This window comes from Vanessa cardui, chromosome 4 (assembly GCF_905220365.1).
Source record: "Vanessa cardui chromosome 4, ilVanCard2.1, whole genome shotgun sequence".
NCBI classification, from domain to species: domain Eukaryota; kingdom Metazoa; phylum Arthropoda; class Insecta; order Lepidoptera; family Nymphalidae; genus Vanessa; species Vanessa cardui.
Window position 1 is genome coordinate 10,408,698 of NC_061126.1, and position 24,221 is coordinate 10,432,918.

Genomic DNA, 24,221 nt, shown 5'->3' on the forward strand with positions numbered 1-24,221 from the left:
GCAATATCTTAAATGCACTCGAGATTTCCGCATTGTAACAAACATAATACTCCCATATCGAGTTCGGGTCCGTAAGGCGTCTATTAATTATTTAGAAATTTCAATTTTCTCGTATTACATCGTTGCTTAGGCTCCTATCGCAAATTAATACCTACTAGCCGGTAGATTCGTTTATAATGAGCGCGATAAAACAATCTCACCATTAAGGCGCCACAATATATGCCTCCCTTTCCAGTAAAATGTAGTTGCAAGACCCCTTTTAAAATATATGGGCTTGTGAAATTAAATGCGCTTACCTTCTTATTGCTTACGCCAGACGAGTGAAAAATTGTTTCGAAATATTTTCGTTTAAAATTCATTAGGTAACATTTTATTATAAGAAGTTTTGAGTTTCTAATTTAGTTTTATTACTTATTGAATATAATTTGTATTCATGAATTCGCTTGAAAAATGTAATTATTTTTAACTTTTATTATATTATATTATTAAATAGTAACGTTACAAAATATTGTTAAATTATTTGATTACAATTTAATTAATGAAATATATATTAGTTATTTTTACGTTTGAGAATTATAGCCGACCACTTTTTAAAACACAATTATGTACCCATTTGTTTGGTTAAAAGGACTGACGTGTGCATCGTACGGTTGATCATATATATCAATTATTTTTAATTATAATTTAACAAATATGGATATAAAATTACATACAAAAACAAAGACAACAAAAATGGTAAACATGTAATAAATTGTTTGAAAAGCTCGTCTCAAAGACTCGTCCAAATCACAATTGTCTGAAGAAATAGTAAAGTACGAACGATAAATTGGATAAAGAAGCAATATTGGCGTACTCGAGGCCTCGTAATAGGCAATTTTCGACATCCAATCCCCGCACAATGGCAGTTCACAGATTTAAATATTTCAAACGGCCTTTTGGTTTCTGTTGTCGAGAGCTCTCGATTGCAACGAATTTATACTTGACTTTCATTTACTCTCGAAATTCAATATGTATCTAGTCGTTGGTGAAACACAACATCTATCTGCTTAAATATTTAAATATATAATATATTTCTATTTTTTTTAAAGTAATACCTCTATGGTAATTTAAGGATATAATACGCTATAAATTTGTATAAAAATCTATTTTAGACGAAAATTTATGTAAAAACTTAGTATAAATATTTATCAGCTGTAAGGTGAAGTCGTTACTATAAAAATAATTCTAGAAGACGAATAGCCAATAAAATATTACTAGTTTTGTAACAATTAAATAAGAAATATTTGTAATTAACATCCGTGATACAAACAAAACATTAACAGCCTGTAAATTTCCCGCTGCTGGGCTAAAGGTCCGCTCCTTTGTGGAGAAAGTTTGGATTGGTGGATAATACCGGTTCGTGAATGTTAGCACATTTAAATTGAAGTTACAGTGATTAGCCTTCTATAATTCTCATTATAATCATGGGCAAAATTTTGTCAATAGTGATGTTCCATTAATTTTCAAATATAATATAATGACTTAAAAAAGTATATTAAATTCTCTAAATCCAACAGACATAAAATGCAGAATTTTCCACCGTTGTAAATAGGTTAAAACATTCCCTGTTTCGTTCCTCGCGCATTGTCTGAAATTAATTTTCCTCTTCCGCCCAATGCATCTTTTATAAGATAGTGGAACAAAAGTTTAAAAAAAAATATCCTACGTTATTAAGGTGGGAATTAAAGTGTTCCGTCGCTTCGGGAAATATTGTGAACCGATTCGGGTAATTGCCGCTTTTTGTCGTTTATTTGTTCTGTAATTGTTTTGATTTATTATAGGCCTTGTTTGAATACTATTATTTAATTTTTCAATTTTGAAGCTGAATGACGGGGTTTAAAAAACAAGCCGTTGCCTTTATTCGAACGGTTTATGTTCGGAAATGGTAATTATAGTACGCCATTGCATTTTGATCTTTCGCAAAATCATTCTCGACGTTGTGTTTGGAACAACCGCACATTTAACGGTATGGATGTAAAGTAGCTTCGCTTGAAGATATATATGTGCATCTTTACTATATATTTATACGTTGTTTATCACTTTGTGACAAGAGAACATCAAAAAGCTTGCGTCATATACCTGTTAAATTCCCACTGCTGGCCTCTCCACCTTTGAGGAGAAGGTTAGGAACATATTCTATATCGCTGTTTCATTGCGGGTTGGTTGATTTATACGTGACGAAATTTCGTTGAAATTAGGCACATGCCGGTTTCCTCACGATGTGTTTTTTTGCAGCCGAGCATAAGATGAATAATAAAGGCAAATTAGGCACATGAAAATTCAGTCGAGCTTACCTGGGTTTGAACCCCAATCATCGGTAAAGATACACTAACCATTTTAGGGCTTAATTGGATAAAATTGTACATCCACCTGTTAATAAATACTGTTAATATTGTACCACCATATCACCTGTTAATATTTAGTCCAGTCATTATAGACATTCAAAATCAATTAAACAGTCCCCTCGATTTGCAAAACTTTTAAAATTTTCTTGAAGGTAAAAAAATAAAAAAAATTACGTTTTTGCAAATTGCTTAAACTTCCGGATCGCGTATGAGGTTGCAAATTTGTTAATGCATCGGAATAGATGTTTTCGAAGTTTGCAACCAAGTTTCAAAACTTTTGTAATTATTCCGAGACCACCTTACTCGAAAAAATGACCACGAATTAAAAAGAATTATAAATAAACATGTTCCGGTCAACGAAAAGGGTTGCAAATTTATACAACCGTTCGGTATATTTTTCCGATACATTTGTCAAATTTGCAGAACTTTTGGAACGTTTTCCTTCAGTTTAATAAAGAAAAACATTAATTTTTAGTAACAAAAAAATGTTCCGTACACTTAAATTGGTTGCAAATTTGACACGTGATGTAAAATAATATATTTAATACCACTCCTACTTTGCAGAACTTTTGGAATTTTGGTCTCAAGAACAGAGCAAATTATCATTTATTGCATTTTTAACAATGTTCCGGACCGCAGAACAGGTTGCAAAATTTTATAGTTTGGTTTAATACCATTCCCGACCTTACATAAAAATTTGAAAACTTTTGGAATTATAATGAATTAATTGTCTTAAATGACTGGACTAATTGTAAGAAATACAGTCTTAATCCACGAATTTTCGCAAAATATGATTGCATCTTTCTAGTATTAGTTGAATCAAAAATTAAAGTTTTAGTTATATCACGTACTATTCCGAGAACAATACATCACTGGTTTATTTGAAGCTTATTTAACGATAATAATAATAAAGTGGTGAATGCTATCTGTATTCAGATATTGTACATGTCATGGTAAAACTCTTTCCTTGTCAAATTACTTTTGACTCGCATCACGGCTTGTAAGTTCTTACAACGAATAAAAGAGTATTTGTGATTTAAAGGTGAAATCACATTCTAAGAGATCTCTGAAAGCAAACAAAAAACAATCGATACAAAGGCTTAAATTGTTTCGATAATTAATTTGTAGTCGAAAGGATAAAAACAGCTAAATATTTACAATGTTTATGATTTAATTTTGCCCTGTGTATTTCATAAAGATGTTAATTCTAAATCATTTATAATGGAGAAGAACATATACAGATATCGTTTTGAAATCCAATTACATTTACCAGAACTTCGGCTATCCGTAGCCGGAGGCATTCTCGTCCGTTCAGAAATTAAAACGTTTTCAATATAACTAATGGCCGTTTAAGATTTTATAACAAAGAATCCCGGGATGTGCGGGAAGCTCTCGCAAATTGAGAAAGTTCGTCGGGTTAATTTAATATAATTGATGTTTCTTTATAAGATACAAATGGTCAATTGTATTTTCTAGTCTGTAAGGGTTTGTATTGTTTTGATTCCTTTGTGGTCCTAACTAAATCTTGTGGTTAGATCTGAATCACTCTATTTGCTTTTACCTATAGCTATTAGGTACATAGAAGTTAGTGTTGTTAGTGAACTTGTGATTAGGTTTAATTTTATTAGAATCATCAGTCAGTATCTAACTTGGGGGTAAGGTGTGGAGGCCTGTTTGGGTACCACTCACTTTTCATGCCATATTCTATACGCTAAGCAATACTTAATATAGTTGTGTTGCGGTTAGATGGGTAAGTGAGCATGGTGACTACAGGCGTAGGAGGCACTATGTCTTAGATAACAAGGTTATCTGTGCACCTAATTGGATTAAAAAAATGAACGAAATTATAAATTGAATACAATACAAAAAACTAACGTATATCGTGATGAATGCAACTTAAGTTCCAGAAGTAAGAAGTGAACGGTGTGATCACTTGTTTATTTTTATTGGAGGCTGGTGTGTATATACATAAATATATTTATATTAAACTAAAGCAAACCAAATACATTATTCTCTTTAGCCGTAACATAGTTGGGTAATAATTATTAACTATTCATTGAGCTGTAACCATTCCGATCTACTTAAATATCAAATACTGTATCGAAGCACTGGGTTTTTTTCAATTGAAACGTCTAAGTGAAGAGTACAAGAGAAAACACTTAAGAGGACACCAAGGAGTTGGAGGGCTGAGGTTAGGAATTGAAATTAATCCCTAGTATTCGAGTACTCTAGTTCTAACCAGCTTTAAATAATGTATTATTCATGGGTTTAGAATGTTCGTGATACTTGGGTGAGAGTTATACCTCTTGATGTTTAAGGCTCTCTTATTCGGAAACAAATGAAGGTGATTTTTATCCGTTCGTTCAGTGTCGCTTCACAGTCATGATTGGTTTAATTAAATAAGATAAATGAGGTGACGTTTATTTTATTGGAATATTCAACTAATTTTTCTCCTGAAAACGTATAAAACTCAAACCAGAAATTAAGCTGCCACTACTGATATAAGGTGAAGGTTTAGTATATAATGTCATATAGAAATAGCTGTGGTAACTATTAACCTAAGAAGCATGAATCAGATGTTGATGTAATCTACAACAATCTACTGTTGTATTTGTAAATGTAACAATAGGTTTATTTGGCGGTAGTGCCGTGTGTTAGCTAATCTGATTAGGTACCACAGGTAGATTATGCAATACTTAGTATTGTTGCGTTCTTTTTTGAAGGGTGAGTAGGCCAGTGTAGCAATAGGCACAAGGGCTTTCTTAATTTCCAAGGTTTATTTATATGGGTGGTGGTGGTCATCTTCCCGTTCCTTACTTATTACATAAAAAGTACACTTGTTCTCAGAATACGAAAACATAACATTAAATTTAAATAAAATATTAGTGCAATAATGTAATGTTCAAGTTTCTACCTGTTAAGTACCTGCCGTTAAGTTTAAATGAAATTGCGTAACAAATGTAAATTTACATAAAACGGTAAGAACTTGCCGTATCTTACCAAATAGCGTTCGAATTAACATTCATTTGGAAATAAATTTCGACCGAACGCTAAGCTAAAATAGAACGAATAGGGTGTCTGTGCGACAAGAAAATGATGTAATTAATGAAGTATTAATATTTGAATGTATTTTATCATTCTATTTTTATCACTAAGACTTTACATATTATCACTAAATCCTAACATTGTGTGTAGCTTAAATGTGATAAAAAAACATGTGTGACAAATGACACTATTTATTGTAAAAATGGATTTATATTTCTCTTAGAACAGAGTAACAGTTTAATAATATTCTGAAATTTCCACGGCTTCATTCAATAGTACATGTTACAAACTAACAACATTTCCAAGCGCTATATGCATTGAGCAATAAGCAGTTATTTTTGTATTGCAAATAGACACTCAGATTTTATTATTATAAATTTTTACTATGATAGATTAAGTATTATTAAATAATAATATTACTATATTAATAATTCCCGTGTCCATTAAATGTTGTTGGTCACCCTTATCGAAGTTATGTGCAGTTTCAAGGCTCAAGGTGGGGTGGTATAAAAAATAGCTTTTTTAAATAGGTTCTGTGGCTTGGAGTGATTTAATGATTTTCTTCTCAATTCTCATGCTATACACGAGGTGACGAGCGATTTTTTATTTGTAATTGATTAAATGGGGGAGGTGTAGATTGAAATTCTTCAGCGGGATGCGTTGAGAATAAGAAATCGAAACGAAGTGGCATTTTTTTATTCAGTATTGTGATTTAAATAGCATCTGAATATATGTTATTTTATTATTAAATATTTATTTTATAATTATTAAATATATGAAAAGACGTTTGGAAATTATTGTAATGGTAACACCCTGATAATCAAATTTTAACGGTTATGTTATTTTTTAAAATATCAACCCGTATATATTATGTGATTAATTCATTATTAATAGAATAAGTTAAGGAGTAAATTGTGTAATCAATAGTATAATCTTACTGAAGATGATATCCAACAAGGTGATTGACAAAAATTAAAAATCTTGAATAATATGACGACCTCCGTGGTTTAGTGGTGCGTACACCGGTTTTCAAGGGTGCGCCACTACGAGATCCTGGATTCGATTCCCGGCTGAGTCTATGTAGATTATCATTAGTTTTCTGTGTTGTCTTGGGTCTGGGTGTTTCTGGTACCTTCGTTACTTCTAATTTTCTATAGCACAAGTGCTTTAGCTACTTACATTGGAATCAGAGAAAAGTATGTGATGTTGTCTCATATTTATTTATTTATTATTTATTTAAACAAGGATTTAATTCTTTGTTACAAATAGCAGATAATTATCTATAATGGAATTTTGCTAAATATGTTGCGTTTTGTAGAATTTTCAGCTCAGTGAATAGTTTCGGTTTTTCAGTCTAACATACGACAAATAATAGCTCCCCACGATTTTGTGCAGTCTGACTTTAGGGCGGTATTATGGCGAATTTCGCACGAAAGCGATCACGAGGCGTTAATTATTATAGTCTAGTGCATTTAGAAGAGCTTCTCCTACAAATAAATTACTGAAAATACGAAATCTATTTCAAACAATACATACATTGCGTTCCGCGTTTGTAAACTTGTACATATGTCGTATAGTTAACGAGTAATAGGCTTTGCGGTAACAATGCTGCCATAGTGAGTATGGTAACGAGATAAGCCCACTGAATTACTGTGGCTTTCTATTCCGGCATTACGCAGAAAATCTTTTGTATCAACGCAAAAAGCTAAACAAAAATGGTAATTCCGATGATACAGAACAATAATAATAATAAAAATACACTAGATCAAAAAAGCATCTAAATTCCTATGTTTGGTTTTGATAAAGCCTTTGATAAAAATATTTGAAGAAAGGTCCGTAAAAACCGAACTCCATGAGTATAAAACATTTTTCGATACATTTAAAAAGAGAATTAGATAGCGACTTTGTTTTATTATATTTATTAGCATACTACTTATATTCATTCAGCTATGTTAAAGTATATATAAATGTATAATATGATTAGCCAAAAGTATTTTATATTTGCTCGTTATTGCAATAATCTCGTTGGTGATAACCATGACAGTTATGAAATCGATATAAAAATAGTGAAATAAGTGCAGGGTACAGCTATGGAATATTTGAGGGCTATAGCAGGTAATATCACTAATCACTTACCCCTGTATTTAAATATTGTTTACAAATTCAACAAATAAAAGCCGCACAGCGGATTTACTTCACGGATGATTTATTTCAAAGATGAAGATAGTGGAATCGAAGTCTATATCAATATTTTAAAAGGATTTCACGTAAGATATCGACATCTTTATTCACTTTTCGCCTCATATTTTCGCTTTATTTATCCAGGGGCGATATTATCGTTCTATTATTGGTCCGTCCTCCGGTCAATACCATAAACCTCCTAATTTTCCACTTCATTTAACAGTCTTATGGTGTATGGAAGGCGCCTCGATAGATTCGACATAAGATTGCTGGGAACCCTCCCATTTTATAAAATACGGATGAGGGAATACGTGAATATTGCCTCGATAGACAGAGATGAGACTATTGTTTTGAAAATTTAATCTACGTCAGAATTGGTCGTAATAAATTCCAAAAGATTAAATGAATTGTTTTATTTGCATGCGTTAAGCTATTAACATAATTGTGTTGATCTGAGCTTCCTGTGAATTGAAAATTAATTATATTTAAAAATATCTTACATATAAGCATTGACTAATAAAGTATGAGATTGCCTTAGTATTTTTATAAGGCGCGTTTTGTGTAACTTAAAATATTTTACTTTTCGGTATCTAATTGATATCATGTATATTATTATTGATAATATTCAAAATAACTTCAAAGTAATAAAACGTGCTTTTTTAAAATATAATATCGAAAAAATTGAAATATACATTTTTCGCAATAGATATTCTATCCAAAAATATCATCTTAAATAAGAAAAGCAGACGCAATACCCAAACTGAATTCGTACAAAATATACTCGAAAACTAATACGCTCATATTTTCAGCACATCTCCGAATATCATAAAACAAAGTCGCATGAGTCATCCTAAAGCGAGGATCCAATACGTCACACGCAGTTCCTCGAACTCATGCAAAAGCGGAAAAGTCAAATAATAAAAAACAGAAAGACACATGAATGGCGCCCCTGCCAGTGAAGCGGGAAGAATAAATCCAACGGCGGGATTATGTGAACTTATTGTAGAGATGATGGGTATTGAAGGAATGTTATTGTTTTGCTAAAATCGAATATCCGATTCCGAATTCGAATCGATTATATTAAATGAATGAATTTACGCACTGTTATAAAACCTTCATGTTATTTATTTGCTTGAATAAAGGTAAAGATAAAATTATTGATGTTTTATTTTATGAATTATAGCTCACATGTTTATCAAATAGCTTGTAGGAATAAATATAACTTCATTTAATAAACATTTATACAAGTTTATTAGCGACTTTTAATTAAACTGGATAAACAGTATTTTTTATTTAAAATAAAATTGGCTAAACTCATTTATTAAGATTTAGAGTGTTTTTGTTAGGTTAATTATATTAATACCATACTAATATTTGTGACGTCAACAATAATTCTAATATGTAAAAAGTTTTTAGATTTAATTATAAACTAGCTAACAGATCTGGTTTCATTCGGATATAATAATGATTAATAAAAAAGTTTCTATCAAAATATACATCCTTAACAATCATCATATTTTAGTCAGTTTATACAGAATCTTAATGAATTATCGATTCAAACTTTTCTCATGAATCACTTCATCCATTAGTGAGAATCGTATAAAAATCCGTTTGGTAGTTTTTGAGATTATCGCTCACAATCTCGACTAGATTTTATAATAATTATATAATAAATCACATTAGGCAATTACACTTCCAATGTCTGCAGTAAAAACTCTTTGGATACAGAGTTCCGATTATATATAAGTATTAATCTATAAATAAATCACAAAAACAAAACAACATTGTTAACGATATAATCAATTTGTTATCTCGGATCTCTCATGCTACGCACCCGTTTATTTCCAACTTTGCCTCCTGGCTTCTTATCTGTGCCTTAATGCACGTGGCTCCCGCTTGGTTTCACTATTATATTCCAAACACCGTTTCTGTTTACGTTATTTGTGTATAAATATAAAGTCAATCAATAATGTTTTTAGTTTTAACGATCAATTTAATAATAATTGTTTAGTTAGAGATTTGATAAAAAAAGTTTAATTTATCTAAAAAAGGTATTGATTATGATTAATTATAAAATATATGACGTTCCATTGTTAAATAAATAAAAAAGCCAAGATGGCCTAGTAGTTAGAAAAGCTGCACAAAAACATTTTATTCGAAGATTGTACGTTCAAACTTAGGTATACAAGAATAAATTATATTGTGTTAAATTTGTATTTATATCTCGAAGTCAGAAGCAGAGGATAATTGTGACGACACTTGCATGTGTTGGATGAAATACAGCAGGAATTTCATCCAACACATGTCATAAATGTATTCCAACAAAACCCATTAAAGTAAGACGCTTATTGTGGTCCTCTCAAACGGAGATAAGATCTTAGCCCAGCTGGGTAACATTTGTTGTGTACTACCAGATTCCTAGGTTCCTTATTCTTACTCTTAATTTTATTGATTGAAACACTTGATTGACGACCTTCGTGGTCGAGTGGCGTGTACACCGGTTTTCATGGTTACGCCACTCCGAGGTTCGATTCCCGGCCGAGTCAATGCAGATTATCATTAGTTTTCTATGTTTTCTTGGGTCTGGGTGTTTGTGGTACCGTCGTTACTTCTGATTTCCAAACCACAAGGGCTTATCAGCTACTTACATTGGGATCAGAGTAATGTATGTGATGTGTAAAAAAAAAACACTTAATATATTCTTATATGTACAACACTTAGAACTACTGAGGTAGTTGATATTTGGAACATAGGTATATTTTTCAACGTGAGCATACTCTGAATGAATGAAATTTACTCACATAGAGTTGCCGGGCAGCTTTTAACTAATAAACTAGCCTTTAGAAGTTTAGACCAACGAGGCGTTAGGTATTAATAATAGTACAATATTATCCATAGCACCGTTATATTTACCTCGACTTCCGTGATAATAAGATTGTGTAAGCAGTAATAAGGCACGTTCAGATAAGATGTATAAATCTCTCAGAAACAATGTCGTATATCTTAATTAATTATATTGTACGCAGCCTCCGGTTTATAATGAGAGAGATGCTAATGGTCGATAACCGATCTCTTTGGAATGCGAGATAGAATCGTACTTCCATCCCATAGTCTGGTACAATCCAAATATGGTAAAGACATAACCATATATTTTATTTTATTAATTTAAACAGTACAATAAATGCTCAATACCCCTACGAATGAATGATGAATTAGTACTTTATTATTTTTATGATATAGCTAAGCAGACGAGCTACCTTCTGATGGTATGCGATCATCACCGCCCATAAATATCGGTACTGTAATAATATTAACCACTCCTTTCATCGCCGGAACTAAGATGGTATGTATGTATATTGTTTGTTGTATTCGAATAAACAATAGCAGTAATAAACTTAAAAGTCTTTCATTAAAAAATCAAAATCTAAACATTCTTTATTCACATATTTTAAGGTACCACCGGTTCTTAATGTATAATTATTATACTGAGAAGAACCAGCAGTATGCTGAATACTACGAAAATATATATGTAGGTTATCTTATTATACAATTCAACGTATTAAGTATTAGAATATAATTCTTTTTTATCTATGGTATCAATATAACAAAATACGTAATTTCCAGCAGTAGCAATCCCACCAACGCAATCACCAATTTAGGGGAAGTCCGCTCAGCTCAGTTCGAGTTCAAGTTTTCAGAGTCTGATCGCTCAAAAAATATAAGCATTCTAGTAGACTTCAGTTCAAATTCAAATGATCACGTCATTTGACGTCATCATTCGTAATTATTATTATAATCCTCTAATAATAATGGTACAAAATATCCAATAATTCTAAATTAATTATAAATGTAGGTATATGTAGGTATCAAAAATTCTTGCACAAAACAAAAAAACATTCAGATGTTTTTGTGACATTGTGTTGAATTAAATCCTCATCAGAATAATAATATTTGGAATGTACAGAGTTAATAATAATAATAATAATTCTTTATATTTTGGGAAATAGACCGTAAAATACGAATTAAAAAAAATCCTAATATGGCTTACTAGGCTAGATCGAAAAGACTTAAGATTTAGAAGATCAAAATATACAAAATATTACCTACATATAAAAGGTAAAATTAAATAAACGCTTCGCTTGGAAAAGCTTAATTTTACCGTTACAAAGCAAAAACATGTAGCTTAATTATAATTAATATTATAATATAAACAAGAATGGCTTACATACATTCATGTTAAGCAAATTACATATTTTAATTCTTAATTGATTTTAATTAGTAAGCAGATCGTTTTGTTTGAAAATAATTAAATCTTCATTATAAGTAATAATTTACGCTTAAATGAAGGCAATCGAGCGTGCGGTATTAATTTCCTTGCAAAGGCTTCGACTTGTAAAGCGTAAGCGAAATTCCCCCTAACATTAGGCACTATGGTTAGAGCAAAAATTAAGGCAAAATCGTGAGATTACTTTAACCAAACACAAGTGTAAATTATACTTTAATAAATATATATTGGACAACATCACATACATTACTCTGAGCCCATTTGTGTTATGGAAACTCATAAGTAACGATACACACAAATACCCATACCAAAGACAACATAGAAAACTAATGAACTTTCAAACATCGACTCGGCCGGGAATTTAACCCCGGATATCAGAGTAGCGTACCCATGAAAACCGGTGTAAATAATACTCGACTACGGAGGTCATCAAATACTTTATAATTTATTCTTTGTAAATGAAATTCCCTGTAAAGGAGGTCTCATCTATTAACTTTAAACTTCAGCTTATTATAATAAACAAAGAAATAAAGCCTATTTGATTTAGAGCATTAGAAAATGACGACACATAAAACACCTTAAAAATTGTTACCATATTTCCCATGAGTTTTTCATTAATAACGGATCTTCGTAAAACAATAAAGCAACAAGAGCCTCCTACAATTGAACCCTCGACAGCATAGTCGACAGCAAAATTAATATTGATGCTACGTTGAGATGTTATCTTTGCTTTTAATAATAAAGGGCTTCTAGCTCTTTAACGCTAACAAAATTTACTTAATATATGCCATTAATGTATCAAATAATAGTTCGAAATTCAAATGTTTTAACGAGAACGTAAGGGTAAAAATTAAATATTTGCAGAGGTTATGAATTAACATACGAACTTTGTTTCACAATTGACGAAAAGAGATGGTTTAGTGTATGGAATGGGCGAATAATAAGCAAATGTTAAAATTCTGGTTAGTACTTGTAATTGAGTTATTCGAGTAGGTAGTTAGTGTGTGTTTGCTGACATTTTATCTCAAGTAGTGCAACCAATGTATTTTATCATTAAAATATACGTTTTTTAAAAAAAGTTTTGGCCACGGTTTCTATATTAATTTTCATATTAATGACAACGTTATTTTAATTATAAAATTAAATGAATTTATAGTTAATGATTAAATTGCTACTCAAAATTTCATTAATAAACCTTTGGTAAAGTCACTAAAGAGCACGGTTAAAGAGGAAGACAAAGTACGAGAAAGTATTTTTTGATTCTTTGATTTGAAAATTTCCAAAAAGAAAACAGTATTAAGCTACTTATAACAATGAGATATTATTGAAATTATAGCATTAATTCATTACAATTATGGAATTTTACTTTAGTTGATTTGATTAAATGGTTTTAAAATTCTTTATATTTTTTATAAGACTTTGGCGAAGTTCACGCTTCAGCTGAAATTTATCACCGAAAAAGTCCGATGAAAACAAGATTAACAGCTCTTCTAAAAGAATTTCGTCACCCTCGAAACAGTCGGACGGACTCAATCTAACACGCACCACGGAACACGAACGAAAAAGTAAAAATAATAATTTAACAGACGAATACTCTCAGAACGGATAAAAGGAAACGCGAAAGTGGCAAAGTTTGAACAATTCGAACACTGCAAGGCCTAAGGTACCTCCCTGCGAAACTACTTTTGATTCCGCTACGCTTTTGTCTAAGTTACCATTTGAGCGAGCTACGAGTTCGATTGTTAAGATCGCGGCTGTGAGAGTAAAAGGTGAAAGATACAACTTCGAATGGTGTAACTTTATATGTGTGTGTGCCCATGTTCGATCCTATCGGATGCTTTTTCTAAATTAAACTTTTATGTATCGTAATTCCAAGGGAAGGTACCTGTCTAGACTCTTTACAATTTTTTACAAATCGTTGTTGGTCTTGCGTTTTTATACAAGAACAATATTTGCTGATATGTTTTGATATATTTTTAAAGACTAAATGAAATTGGTTTTATCGTTGACAAATACGATTATGTCCTGAGGAATCTGATGGAATGTTAGTTTGTATTTAATTCGGTTATAGGTACTTAGTGAATATCGATATCGTCGCATCCCTACATACTAGTTTCTTGAATTTGAATTTTGTTCGAAAGTAAGTGAGACTTGAAAAACAAATGGCGATACGGTATGCAGGCGGTATGCGACAAAGCTTTGACAATCCCAGGTAACGTGGAAGCCAGCGCGGGTCGCATGCCGTAACATTTCCAACTTTAATTCGCCTATCAAAAACTATCTTAAGTTTGACGCATGGATTTTCTTTAAAGTGTTCGTTATATTCTTTGTTACATTTAAATTGTATGTCGAATTTCAAATCGCGTAATAAACAAGTCGAAACTTTTGTTTAAATTTACGATTTGGCTACACTTTAGATATTTTAAAATTATATTTGTTTGTTTCAGATCGGCTGAGATTTGAGCTATTCATAAAGAGGTGAGTTTTAAGAATAATCAGTAGTAAAGTTATTGGTCAAATATGAGCTAGTAATTATAATAAGAGATCGGTTTTGAAAAAATGAAATCTCAAAAAAGTATTATCCGGTATAATGTAGGAATATTTTTATTGTAGTCATTAGACTAAATAATAAAATATGCTGCTTTTTAATATGAATGGAATTGTTTAAAGTACAATGTACGAGTTTTTAACAATTTATTCAGGTTTGTGTGTAATTGAATAAAATCTCATTTTTTAATTTAGAGCTCATAAATCATATCTCAGTTTATAAAGGTAACAAGTTTTGAACAAGCCGCAAAACCTTTTCACAAAATATCAAATAAACGTTAATGAATAAATACATACCTGAATTATATTTCGAAGATAATATTTTTTCTCCGGAATATCGTTCGAAACATGGTTCAAATTGAATTTCAATTGTAGATTTTGCTGAAAGTATAAAATGGACTAATATTAACGTAGCTCTTACAGTGGCTAATAAATGTTAATTCCATAGTCTACTATCCGTGGCTACATTTAGAACGGAGAGAAATATAAATATTGTTATAATTTTTTATAAATTATCTGATGAGTATCGACAAAATATAATTAAACGTATAAATCAAGAATTTTAAGTTTTGTATTTGAAATATTATGAATTAGATTATAATCTTTCTCGCGCAATTGTAAACTGTCGAAGGATTGTGAACGTTTATACTACTTTTATTAAAACCAATTACAATTTCGATGGTTCATAATATTTCAGTTAGGTTAGAGTTTTTAAAATTCAAATGAAATTTACTTCGATATATTAGTATCTACCGAAAAGAAATTCGTGAAATTGTAAACAGCATGTTACGGTTCACAATCTTTCGACAGTTATCAATCTCACGAGATAGATTATAATCTAACGGTATTTACAATTTTACGGTAATATATTATATTTTTATATCGAATAATGGCTTTCTAAGATACTAGCGAAAAATAAACAACTAATTATTAGGTATTTTCTTGCCTCGGTGTAAATGTTCCCTGAACGCCACCCTCCGCGTTCAAGATCAGCTAAATATTTACACGGCGCGGGCGGCGATCTGCCACACTCGAGTTTAAAATTCTAATTTTATTGAAATCCAGTCTAATGACGTTCTCGCGGGGTTTTATTACTTCTGCTTCGGTTATTCGGAATCGCAAACGATACAATGTTATTAAGTACTAGATAAATTTGAATTATGGAACTTCGAATCGATCTTGTACCTCTTGATGAAAATGTCGTAACTTGATTATAGTAACGCCTAAGTTACATTACATGAATTATATAAATGGTTATATAAACTTTTATTACTTCTTGACTAGCTAATAATAAATAAACAAAGAAAAGAGTTACAGATTATATTGCATTTAAGACTGACTAATATGAGTCGAGACTGCAAATTATTTTGTGCAATTTTTTATCTGTAATCCTGTTACATTTGATGTGAATTATCTATAAGCACACCTACGGGCTCGTATGCTGTAACGGCGTCGGTCTCTAATCATCAAAATAACTACATTCTACTCCATATTTGTATTAATTTTTTTATATATAAATATATTCAATAACCTACGGTTTCAATGTTTCCACATTTTTATGTATATATTTGGATTTTTGATACTACTATTTTGTTAAATTGTAATATTTTGTCTAGGTCATGTGGGTTCGTCTAATGAAGTTATATTTATGGTACGTTATAAAATAAGCTTGTTTTTAATATGCAATGATTTTCCTACTAGTGTCGTGACTAATTTTTTTATATGTATGCTATACCATAGATTTAAATAATTATTACATAATTATGAATATATAAAATGCGTCCGTTCTTTTGATATTCATTTTATCACTTTGAGTGTTCGTAAAGAATAGTATACAAAAAAATACTAAATATTTAGTTCTATTTTTCCATATTTTACATTGTTACCTTTCCGGTGGTTGGGTGTAAAGAAACAATATTCGGTTATAAAATTTTTAATGCACAGTAACATAGTATTATAAACAACTAATTACTTAATTTACTAGTTACTTATGTTACTTCTTATAATGACTATTATATAAAAATTATGCCAGCTAGACTCAGCGTGGGTCACTTGGGATAAAAGGCAAGCTTGAAAATTCAATGTTACTAATTCAAAATTTAAGGTTGAAAATTAGGCGCCACTGACGATTAAATTAGTTGATGTGGTTTGAATGAATACACCGTTCGCCAGACCGGTGTAAACGAAATTTATAATATAATTGAAAGGGGGTACATCACCAAAGTTTCCAGCTACACGTGGATACCGACAACTTAGGGAACAGGCCTGCCGTCCTTGGAGTTGCACCAGCCGCTATCTGGGCACACTCAACCAGGAACCTGGAGCTGTTCACTCTTAATATTTCCATTCAAGAAGTCCACGTGGTGGGTAAATCCGATTAAAAAAAAAAACCTCCTGTAATACGAAATATACAGGTTCAATAAGTTAAGCAAATAAGCAAATGATAAATACCTTTACGAGAGATGTAAGCACGAATTTACCTTCTGGAGGTTCAAAGTCCTGCTTACACAAATTGACGATCTCAACTCCGGAGAACCATTTCAAAGGGTCACTGGAAACCACAATTTTACACATGACTACGACTTCGAATTGTAAACCAATGCATTTAATCAAAAACAAGAATTAAAGACTTACAATTTTTTACGAGTCGGTAAACATGATATAAAGTTCTGTCAAACTTCAAAACTTCATTGTTAATATAAATTCTGAAAAGATAACTGCTATTAAAGCACTGAATACTAAACAACCACAAATTAAGAAATGCAATTATTAAGACAACTCACCGATATATTCAGTATATCGAATTAGAATTTGGATTCGGTGTGAAGCCGATAGTTCCAAAATTCAAAAAGAACGAAATTGAAAGTTCACGAACCTTTGAAAGGTTAGCGAGTGTGACCAGTATCACTACCAAAATACCCTTAATGAAAAAGGAATTATATCCATAATTAAATCAAGGAAATAATTTTGGAATGATTATTAAAATTAAGAAAAGCCAAATATGAGGCAAAGTAAATTTATCATAACTAGACTCCGACACCTACATCGAAGAACTAACCTCTAAACTGGAAGACAGCTATTAAATTAATCTGAAACGATGTGAAATGACCTCTAATAAAATTCAACAAACGAATTAGATGATTAAAATCTTATTTTAATAATTGTTTTAATGCACCTTTAAAATAAATGTAATTTATTTTATTAATTAAAATTTTAGAAAATGCCAAGTTGAAGCGGTAAGCTAGCAACACCGACATAAATTAAGTGGGAAATGGGTCAATGGCACGGAATTTAGCGAATTGACACTTTTTTGACGTTTTATATAATTATAAAAAAAAGTTAAAATTATGTAAATAATTTTTAATGTAACAGTACCTCCCCTCCCGGAAGAATTTTGCGAGGATAAACGAGAAAAATTCGAGCTGGCCCTCCAGCTCAGAACCTCGAACAACACAAATAATTAATTTAAATATCATTTCAAATGTGAAATATAAAATGACAAAAAACGTGGAAAATCCAACCTAAGAAAAGTGAGTGTGTAGTAGACTCACCACAACTCATTTATTCGGCTACAACCAAATAAAACAAACAGAGTTCCCACAATGTGTGCAGGACAAACTCCACCTAAGCTTAAGCTCAACAAAAGCTTCGCTGCATGCAATACCAGGCGCATGAACAAAACTAATATCTGCCCTAACACAGATAATATAAAAATAATGCTTCTCATAAGCAATCTTAAAAAAAAATTACTAGTAGTCTATGCCACTAAATAGAGAATATAATTTACCTCTATAAAATAGTATCACGACACCAAAATTCGCGAAAACAATATGACTAATTAACTATTCGAACCCACGAGAAGTTAACAGTCTTAACCTTAACACACTTTACAAAAAAAATATACAAACCAACAGACATAACAAACCTTAATAAAACCAACCGTCAGGACTGATGGTACTCACACATAAGACTCTCTACTGACCAGACGAACAACAACACTTGTTAGGTAATATGGGATGGGAAAGGAATATTAGGAAACCAAACAGATACCACGCCAACACACAAGCGGACACTGGAAGGTGACAAAATGTCAAGGAATAGTATTAAGGCTTATTTTTACAGAGTCACAAACCGCTCTGAGTCGTAAGGCTTATTTTTACAGAGTTACAATCCGCTCTGAGTATTAAGGCTTATTTAAGGAGTTACCAACCGCTCCTTAAGGATTTTAGGGTGAGGAAAAGGAATAAAGGATGCCAAACAGATACAACACCATCATAAAGTTGATACTGGACGGTCACCAAACGTGAAGGAATAGTTTTAAGGCTTATTTTTACAGAGTCACCAACCGCTCTGAGTCGTAAGGCTTATTTTTACAGAGTTACAATCCGCTCTGAGTATTTAGGCTTATTTAAGGAGTTACCAACCGCTCCATAAGGATTTTAGGGTGAGGAAAAGGAATAAAATGATGCCAAACAGATTCAACACTAAAACAAAGTTGATACTGGACGGTCACCAAACGTGAAGGAATAGTTTTACGGCTTATTTTTACAGAGTTACAATCCGCTCTGAGTATTAAGGCTTAATTAAGGAGTTACCAACCGCTCCATAAGGATAATAGGATGAGGAAAAGGGATAAAAGGATGCCTAACGAACACAAACGAAACCTAAAGACACTGCTATCCATACCATAACAAACCAACTGTCAGGACTGATGTTTCATACCTCTCCTCTCTGCTGTCCGGACGTTCACACTTTGCAATACCTAACGACACTATCATACCTTAATAAACCAACTGTCAGGACTGATGTTACACCCCTCTCCTCTCTGCTGTCCGGACGTTCACACTTTGCAATACCTAACGACACTATCATACCTTAATAAACCAACTGTCAGGACTGATGTTTCACACCAATAAACTCAGCTGTCCGGACGTTCACACTTTGCAATACCTAACGACACTATCATACCTTAATAAATCAACTGTCAGGACTGATGTTACATACCCCTCTCCTCTCTGCTGTCCGGACGTTCGGGAGACAAGCAATAATAACGTTGCTTGATGGGTGCCGTATCACCCGTATCGATCGAATGTGTTATAACATCCGTTCGACCTAAGCCCTTCCTTTCGAAGGAAACCTCTTCAAACTTACCAAACACCTCCTTCGCAATTACGCTTTGCGAAGAAGATAAATCCTCAAGGGGATGTAAGGGGATGTAAGAACTTCACTCCCGAAACTACATTCGTTTCGGATGAATCAAAGCTTACATAAAAAAAAAATAAGTTTGGCGCTAAACCAAACCTACACCAAAATTAACCCCAAAAATTAAGGGTGTTGTCACACTAGGGACAACATAAAATTTGATTACGTTAGTCTTAGACTTCAGCGTAACCGGTAAAAATAAATAACCTGACACACGGGATCGTGCATCATTAGCCGATAGCTATATAAGAAATATCAGATGTGTCATACATCTGAACACCCTGACCGACAAAATATTGACCCAAATTAGACCCTACGATAGATATAGATGAACCGGAATCTAATAAACCACAAAACTGTTCATCAAAAATAGAAACCGACAAATAAGGACGAATGTCATCCGGAGGACGCTGCATAGCCGCTACACTATGAGTAAAGAAAAGTGAGATTCGTTTTAAATACTTCCGCCAATCGTCAGGATCAAAGTTAGCGGAACGACTTGACGGAAGGCTTATCCGTTTTATGGATCAGCAGATTTACAATTAAGACAGGACTTAACGGTGATGCCCTTAGTACCACAACGAAAACAGACAATATCCTTAGACTTACAAGTACTCAAATCATGTCCCTTAACCCTACAACGAAAACAAAACAAACCAGGTTTACTCTTGCCGCGAATCATCTCGACTTTAAAAGATTTACTATTAAATTTTAAATTTAAACAAGTAATAGACTTATCAGACGAACAAGAAATATTAGAAATAAGCAAAGGATCAAAGCAGGTGAATGATCAGTAGATTGATCGTTAGCAGCTTCTTCAAAAGTTTTCCTAAAAGATTGAAACAAACTATCCACTTTCGAAAGACAATCCGTAAGTTTCACATTCAATTCTTCCTTTTTATAAAATATATTAACATCCACTACAATCCTACTAAATCGATGGAAAAGGTGATGTGCTATAGCTCTTAACCGGTTAAAACTTTTAAATTGAGGCTTAGATGACAAGGTGAGTAAGACTTCATCCAGTTTAGAATCAATAATTTCAAACTCGCTGGCTGGATCCAAAGTTGTTTCTAAAATCTCATCAGCAGGAATTGAATTCACTAAGTCCCGAATCTGAATCCTCAACTCTTCAACTGAACCTTTAGGTTTAGCATCCCTTATCTCAACTTCATAAATAAGTTCATCCTTCCTAAGTAAGTGATAAGCTATAGGCCTTTCCATGATGTAAAAAAAAATATTTCCCAAAAAAAATATTCTAAGTGTAAGCTATGAATGTGACAACTGGTTTTATATAGATATAAAACAAAATTAAAAAACTATTTAAAAAAAAGTTCAGTAAAAAAAAAATTGTATTGAACCAGTATAAAAATTTGCAGAACCCTAAAAGTTGTAATACTAAAGAACCACACAAACAATATGAATAAGGTTCAAAAACAAATAAATTTAAATCCAAGTTCAAATAGAACTAAATGTGCAAAAGTCCAAAGTGCAAGTAAAATTAATTGTCATATTAAATGCTGATAATAAAAAGTTAAGTCGAGCTGGCTTCACAATATAATAATATGTAAGTCACTTAATACTAAACCTGTTTAAAATATAATTGCATCATTAATTTAAATTAATCCTCTTAAAGTAATAATTATTATATAATTAAAGTAATATCACAGTATGATAATTTACTTAAAATTTACTTCCAATGCAATATGAAATGTTGTAAAGTTAATTTGAAACACATAATAAAAAGGAAAAAGACATAATTATTAAAGTAGTACTTGTAAAATCTTTATAATAGTTTTTATACAATAACAATATTAAACATTGATTTTCAAACGCCTTATTTCAATATAGCAAATACAGACATACTGACTATCCCAAGTCACGCCCCTACCGTTGTGGTGCCACTGTTACCTTTCCGGTGGTTGGGTGTAAAGAAACAATATTCGGTTATAAAATTTTTAATGCACAGTAACATAGTATTATAAACAACTAATTACTTAATTTACTAGTTACTTATGTTACTTCTTATAATGACTATTATATAAAAATTATGCCAGCTAGACTCAGCGTGGGTCACTTGGGATAAAAGGCAAGCTTGAAAATTCAATGTTACTAATTCAAAATTTAAGGTTGAAAATTAGGCGCCACTGACGATTAAATTAGTTGATGTGGTTTGAATGAATACACCGTTCGCCAGACCGGTGTAAACGAAATTTATAATATAATTGAAAGGGGGTACATCACCAAAGTTTCCAGCTACACGTGGATACCGACAACTTAGGGAACAGGCCTGCCGTCCTTGGAGTTGCACCAGCCGCTATCTGGGCACACTCAACCAGGAACCTGGAGCTGTTCACTCTTAATATTTCCATTCAAGAAGTCCACGTGGTGGGTAAATCCGATTAAAAAAAAAAACCTCCTGTAATACGAAATATACAGGTTCAATAAGTTAAGCAAATAAGCAAATGATAAATACCTTTACGAGAGATGTAAGCACGAATTTACCTTCTGGAGGTTCAAAGTCCTGCTTACACAAATTGACGATCTCAACTCCGGAGAACCATTTCAAAGGGTCACTGGAAACCACAATTTTACACATGACTACGACTTCGAATTGTAAACCAATGCATTTAATCAAAAACAAGAATTAAAGACTTACAATTTTTTACGAGTCGGTAAACATGATATAAAGTTCTGTCAAACTTCAAAACTTCATTGTTAATATAAATTCTGAAAAGATAACTGCTATTAAAGCACTGAATACTAAACAACCACAAATTAAGAAATGCAATTATTAAGACAACTCACCGATATATTCAGTATATCGAATTAGAATTTGGATTCGGTGTGAAGCCGATAGTTCCAAAATTCAAAAAGAACGAAATTGAAAGTTCACGAACCTTTGAAAGGTTAGCGAGTGTGACCAGTATCACTACCAAAATACCCTTAATGAAAAAGGAATTATATCCATAATTAAATCAAGGAAATAATTTTGGAATGATTATTAAAATTAAGAAAAGCCAAATATGAGGCAAAGTAAATTTATCATAACTAGACTCCGACACCTACATCGAAGAACTAACCTCTAAACTGGAAGACAGCTATTAAATTAATCTGAAACGATGTGAAATGACCTCTAATAAAATTCAACAAACGAATTAGATGATTAAAATCTTATTTTAATAATTGTTTTAATGCACCTTTAAAATAAATGTAATTTATTTTATTAATTAAAATTTTAGAAAATGCCAAGTTGAAGCGGTAAGCTAGCAACACCGACATAAATTAAGTGGGAAATGGGTCAATGGCACGGAATTTAGCGAATTGACACTTTTTTGACGTTTTATATAATTATAAAAAAAAGTTAAAATTATGTAAATAATTTTTAATGTAACAACATTTTATTTTTTATGTCGTATATCAAATAACATGTACGAATATATCGACTTGAATAAGTGGAAACAATAGCTGTGAACAAATTTAATAAAAGATGTAAAAATCGTTGCAACAAAGTAATCAGATTTGGAATCTTATTATATTACTGATAATAAACAATGATTGAGCGCGTGGCTAGTTAAGACTAAATTGATTGAGACGAAATGAAGCAATTCGCTAAATACGTCACGAAAGTTAAACATAAAAAGGGCCGGCCCGCATACGAAGACAACAAATAGAATAAATCGCCAGCCATGTCAATTTTCTCCCCGCATGCGAGCTGAATGAAGAATACCTAAATGATAATAATGACGTATTGGGTTCGTCTGTACGTGCGGCAACATCAAATTAGGAAGCTTTGCCTTTGCGTTGACGTTTTGCTTTCGTATTTTTGGAAGTCCTTAAAATTTGGGCAAAAACTCTACCAGAAATAGAAAATATAATTCTGACATTCGCTTTTAGTTTGATTAGAAAGGACATTGTACGTACTGTTAGAGAATTGTTACTGTTGTTGTTATTGACAGTGATATAGGTAAGAATAAGTTTTTAACTGTGTTTATTTATTTCATCTAAATAAAAAGTTACGTTATATAAAAACAGAGAAACAATACGATAAGAAAAAATGTCGTTCTCTATGTCCGTATTATTAGCCCCAATATTTTATTCAAATCAGACTTTTTCCGTTTAAATACTTAGTTTTTACTATTGTAAATGTATTTATTGAGATCATCATCTATTTTATAGTTAACAAATGTTCATTTGTATTTATTCCATGTGTGTCTATACCATTATTCCAAATTGTACAGTTTTCACAACGTAATTTACAAAAACAAAATGATCTCCATCATATGAAATTTTTTATATAAATATTATACGGATCCCACACAAATCGCTTTTGCAAATTTTCGGTTTATTACATACCAAAGTTAGACAATTGATTTAGTTGTGTTTATTTGTTCAATAAACAGAGATTTTACCAATTGCGGGACGCTTGAGCCAGCTTTTAGGGATTTTGTGGTAAGACTTTGTTTTGACATTTCAAGTATTTACTAAAGACTTACTATTTGTTTTATATAGGTTAATTAAATTGATCGATGATGTAACAAATTGAAGCAAATAAAGGAATTTTGTCACATGAAATG